Here is a 6,000-nt window from a genome sequence, read left to right as displayed (position 1 = left end):
GCAGCTTTCAACCGTTAAGATTATTTGATTTGCTTTGTCCCGGCCTACTGTGTCACCGTTTGATGTTACTGTGATGAGACGGGAGGAGATTCCTTCGTCTTTGAAGGATGCCGTTTTCTTTCCGGAATGAAGCGTCTTCTAAATCAGTTCCTGCTGTTGGATGATCTCGTGTTTCCGTCTGGTATTCATTCCTGTGTTTAAGTTGTTCTTGGTTTGTGACCTGCTTTTATTTCTCACTGAGAAAGGCTTTTTTTATTTTCCATTTAACCTTTGTGGAACTTATTACAAAGATTGTGTTAAAAGCTGTTGTAGCACTTTCAACCTGTAGGGGGTAGTTATGAGGTGAGAGACAACACACGCTAAGGCAGTGGTTCTCAAAGCGCTCCAGGGGTCGTTGAGGTGGTGCGAGGGGGTCCCCACGCTAAATGATTGATTGCGACCGTAGGTCGCATTTACTATAAAAACCTCCAGATCCTGTGAGTGCGACACAGTGCGTGACACCTCATCCCAGCTCAGCAGAAGGATATAGCTGACCTCTTTTGACATCGCAATGATGTTGCAAATGAATTCCGTCCTTGTCTGACATCACATAGACCTATGACGTCTGACATCGTACAATTGTATGATCTCCATACAATTCCAAGTGCTTGTCAGGGTGGTGGGGTGTCCCCAGATCAAATGTGATTCTTTTGGAAAGAACCACTGGGTTGGGTTGCAGTTGATTGACAGCTGGTTACAGTTGGTTAGGGTTCCATTTGGTCCGCTCCTTCCAGCTATGGGGGTCTGTGGCCTAACACATTGGTTCATAGCTCAAGACCCAAAAGAGAAATTAAGTTTTCCCGGGACCCAAACTAGTGAAAATAGCAGCTCTACAATCTCATAATGTGTCACTTCGCACCGCGTTGTGAGCTTGTAGATTGTCTATTTTCACTAGTTCTAATTATTATTATTTTCTTTTAACTAGGGGGTCCTTGAAATGTAAAACCTTGAGAACCACTGCACTAATAAGAAAGAAATGCATAAAATAAAAGTTAAATGCCTAGAAATAGATTTGTAACTTTAGGACACAATGTGTTTCTGATTGAAGACTTTGTCATGTTTTCGTTGAGAGGGATCCATCAACCTCATGCGTACAGTGTATGACGGTGTAGTAGCATTAGCGGGTTAGGTGATGTAAAACATACAGATATATCAAGCTATTATTACTGTATGTGCCCAGACATTAACAAACTTATTTTTCTTAATGTAGTTGTTTTCTGAAACACTGCCAGTCAAAAGAGTTATAATAAAGATATTTCAGGTTTTAAAGATACGTTTCACTTTGCATTTGTCGCTATTTAACCACTTTAATCCGTATTTCATACTTGGTCGTACAACGTTATGAGACGCCGACGCCGAGTCGCAGACCGGTGTGAATGGTCGAAACTAGGGCTGTAGCGATATAGTAACTGAATCGAAAATGGAATGATATATTATATTGATATGCAAAAGCATATATTGTACCATTTTGGCTTTGGTATTGTATCGGTATCGTTTAAAATACAGATAATCGTATCGAATCGTTTTGCAGTGCAAATAATTGATTGTATGGAAAATAAGTATTTGTGCCTTGTATTTAGCAATTTTAAGAATGAAAATGAAGAAGAGGGGTCTAATTACTTTTCCATTCCAAATAGCTACTCTTGGTCTATCGATACATGTGTGTAATCTCTGTGTTCATGTCAAGGTGTGGGTTTGTCCATGTGTGTTGAAATATAATGTCCATGTATTTGCTAGAGAATCACAGTGTTTACTTAATAGATTTTTCCCTTAAAAACATGCACTATTGACACATTTCACACAGATTTAATTTCTTTGCTAAATAGTTACTATATTGATTTTAAATCATTGAATGGAATCATATCATATTGCCATGAATGAACCAATATTGTCCATGTATTGTATCGTTGATAAAATGTATTGTTACAACCCTAGTCAAAACACATGGTGCGACGTTCAATACTTGACGCTCAAAGAATAAATCGTCCTTTATCCACTAAAACCCATTATGGACAGTTGAGCGGAGTTCCTCAGGTCTTCTTCAGGTTTCTGTTCATTGTGGGGAAAGCTTTCGCTGAAAACAGCCAAGCGACAAGTCTTCATGAAAAACGCTCGTCGATCTGCTATTTTCTGTGAAAGAGTGTTCCCTCCCATGTTATGTTATGTTTTATTTATTTGATATGGACATCACAATCACATTGGACGAACCAGATGCATTGATATAAGTGATTATATAGCACAAGTGCTAATTCTCATCACCTGTCCACAGCAGGCTTTTCTATTTTACAAAAATCAAATCTAACAGCCAGTCAAGTACAGTAAACATTAATACTAGTCTAAAACTCAATCAAGTACAAAAACAATAATACTAGTCTAAAACCCAGTCAAGTACAAACAATTATAATATACTCGATTACTAATAAGAACTAACAATCCACAATCTGACCCATCAGTCTGTAGGATATACAAAATCATAAGTAGCCATAATCAATTCACACAGCAGGTAATTAAGGAACAGAAACTATTCATGTGAGCACAGTTGATTTGATTTCAACCATAACTTGAGTCCTCTGTAAAAGACATTACCATCAGTCTCTAGTTTTAAGACTGTAGGCAAAGAGTTCCAAAGGTCTACCCCCTTTACTGAGAAAGCAGACTGTCCGAATGAGTTACTGCAGGTGGGGACAATACAGTCATCATACGGATGCTGTTGGTTAAGCCTTCATAAAAAAACAAACGCACGGCACCAGGTCCATAAATCACTTTATTTACAGACAGCTTAATGCAGCGGTACAGTCAATGATTGTTAAGGAAACGTGCCTCCCATGTGCCAAAACAATGGACAACAAATCTTTCGTAATTGGGTGAGGGATTCCGTAGAGTCCTAACTGTGAGGGAGTATGGTTCCAGTATCGCTGGTCAAGGCTGTTGGAACATTCTCATCATGCATTGACATGGAAAACATGAGCTTGGCAACGACGCCACATAGGTGACATAGCTGGGTTCAGCCTTTTTCCGCCCTCCCAAATTCTTCATTTGGAGCAATCACTCTTTGTGCAATAATAAGTTAAGAAGCGTACATCAAGGTATATATCGCTGCCGTTGGGGCAGAAACCTCTTATCTCCATATTATAACTTTTTTTCAGCGTAAAAGTAACATACTAACCCCATTTAGGCCTAGCATTATTGAATGCTTTAACCAGTGAAAAATAGCAGATATACAAGCTCACAGCGCGGCACCGAGTGCCGCACTGCAAGCTTGTAGATCTGCTATTTTTGAAAAAGTTGTGAAAGTGTGTGCAAATCTTTGAATATAATTTATGTATTTTCAAAGCGAACGTTTGTAACTCAGATTTTGCTTGTGGGGGGTCCCTGGAACTAAATATTTTGAGATGGGGGTCCGTGGCCAAATAAATATCATTTTGGGGGTCCTTCACATGAAAAGGTTTGAGAACCACTGACATAGTAGTCTCTCAAGAACAGACCAACTGAGCTCCAGTTAAGTGAAAAGGATATTTTATTTGACGATGGATAGCCAGATTGCTGACATAGAAACATAGGTTTTTCAAAAAAATCTTAGGATTCAAAAGACACTTATAGAATCGGGTCAAAATTCTAATTTTCACGATTTTTCAAAAATAGCAGATCTACAAGCTCGCAGCGCGGCACTCGGTGACGCGCTGTGAGCTTGTAGATCTGCTATTTTTCAATACTTAAAGCATAAAATAATACACAATAATGTGTACCCGTTCTAAATGGGCCAATTGATCATACTACAGCCAGCGTCACACAAAAGCACCAAAGTAGCAGATATACACAAAACGTGGCGCGAAGCAATGTGTTTCAAGCTTGTAGATCAGCAACATTTTTAATTTTTAATCCTGAAAAGGAACAGTTTTGGACATATATGAGGTTTCCACCCGACAGACGCCATTTTGTTCATATTTGGCACCAAAAAATATTATAATAACACCAAACAACAAATACCACTCAAGTGAACCAACTAAGGCATTAAGGCATTTATTAACCTGGGACATATAATTGTGACATCAATACAAAATTAAATATTAAAACAGCATCTTCATCATAATATAATCTTATGCGTGTCTTGCGTTATTGCTGGTGCACCAGTGCACCAGTGAGAACAGTAACGCGGCCTGCATCACAGTCTCATAAACACATAACATTCATCACCATTGTCCAAAGACAAAACAGACTTTTACACAGAACATGACACACACTTGATGTGTTAATTTAGAGCAATGCACACACACACAGTGATACAGTTAAGAGGTAAATATTACTACAGATACAGCAGGTGAATGTTAATGTGTGCAGTACCATAGAGTGCACCTTCGTGCAGCGAAAACAGCTCGCTGTTGTGAGTCACTACTTTGACATGTTATTTACAACTTTAGAATGGTTTGGGGAAAATATGATTCTAATAATAATAATTAATCACTGTGCTCAAAACAGGGACACCGAAGGTTGAAGGTGGTTCAATGGTCTAACAGTTAGACCATGAGTTAGACTCTAACTCATTTAAACCGGGAAAGCAAAGTCTGTGTCATTTTAGACTTTAGCGTTGGCAAACTCACAGCACAGCACAAAGTGACACACTGCGAGTTCGTACACATCTGCTATTTTTGAACATTTAAAAAAAAAATCTTGAAAGTGTTTTTTTTTTTTTTTTCCCCAACTCAGATCTTCTCCTCTGGGGGGGGGGGGGGGGGCCCAGGCACAAAATGTTTTCAGATGGGGGTCCGCGGCCAAATATGTATCATTTTGGGGGTCCTTGGAAACAAAAAAGTTTGAGGACTACTACTACTACATTTTGTAGAATAGGCCTGAGGTCTAAGGTGCTCCTCTATTAAGATTGGATTCTGAACTAACTAAACAGCTATAAATAACAAAAGGATCAGTTTTGTAATAGTAAAAAAAACAAAGAAACAAACAAACAACAACCTGTACTTATGATCATGAATGTATGTTAATGTTGATGTAAGAGGATGTTGTCAGGGAAGAAGACTGACTGTGACTCTCCCTTACATCAATACTGTGACTGGACTCTGACTCCCTAATACTGTAGTCCCTAATACTGTAGGTTAAATAGTGGAGTGGTTCTCAAACATTGGGTTAGGAGGACCCCCAGGGGGTCCCCACGTGACCTTTTTTGTCAAATAATATAAGAAAGAGGAAACAGTTTTGAAAATAGCTGCTCTTCAAGCCTGCATCGGCTATTTTCAAAACAAAATCTAATATTATATTTTTGGGGGTGGCAGTTCAAATAATTATGACGCAGCCTGAAAAGGTTGAGAACCACTTAGCCTCGGCACTGAACTGAAACAGTGGACATAAGAACAGCAGTGCAGGTGGGGGGTTATAAACGTACATCTGGCTTAGAGGAACTGTTTAACTAGGGGTGGGCGATATGGAGAAATACAATATCACAATATTTTTCCAAGCTGTATCACTATACACAATCTTATCACGATTATTTTTCATGCTGGATTTTATGGTTATTTTTCAAGTTACTTAACAGTACAACCACCCACAAGAATTTAACAAAAACTAAAAGAAAAAGAGTAACAGTCCATTTAGACCAGTGGTCCTCAAAGTGGGGTCCACGGACCCTCTGGGTTACTTTTGGGAGGTCTAAATTGACCCTTACACGTATGTAACTCTTTTTTTTTTTTTTTATAATTTTTATCCTACGATTTTGAAACCCATTTTCACCCAGTGCCAATTGCCTATGTAGTCCTGTACTGGGCTCTGCTCTCCCTCTGCCGCGCCTGGGGAGACAGCGGACTAACCTCATGCTTCCTTCAATGCATGGGTAGTCCAAGTTGTTTCTTTTCACCTGACAGGGGAGATTTCCCCGGGATGGACGTAGCGCGTGGAAGGAACACGTTATTCCAACCAGTTCCTTTCCCCTCCATCAGGCGCCCCGGCTGGCCAGGC

The sequence above is a fragment of the Nannobrachium achirus genome (genome assembly GCF_963921795.1).
Source record: "Nannobrachium achirus genome assembly, chromosome: 8".
In the NCBI taxonomy this organism is placed as follows: Eukaryota; Metazoa; Chordata; class Actinopteri; order Myctophiformes; family Myctophidae; genus Nannobrachium; species Nannobrachium achirus.
The sequence above is the reverse complement of the archived record's forward strand: the minus strand, read 5'-3'. Positions refer to the sequence as shown.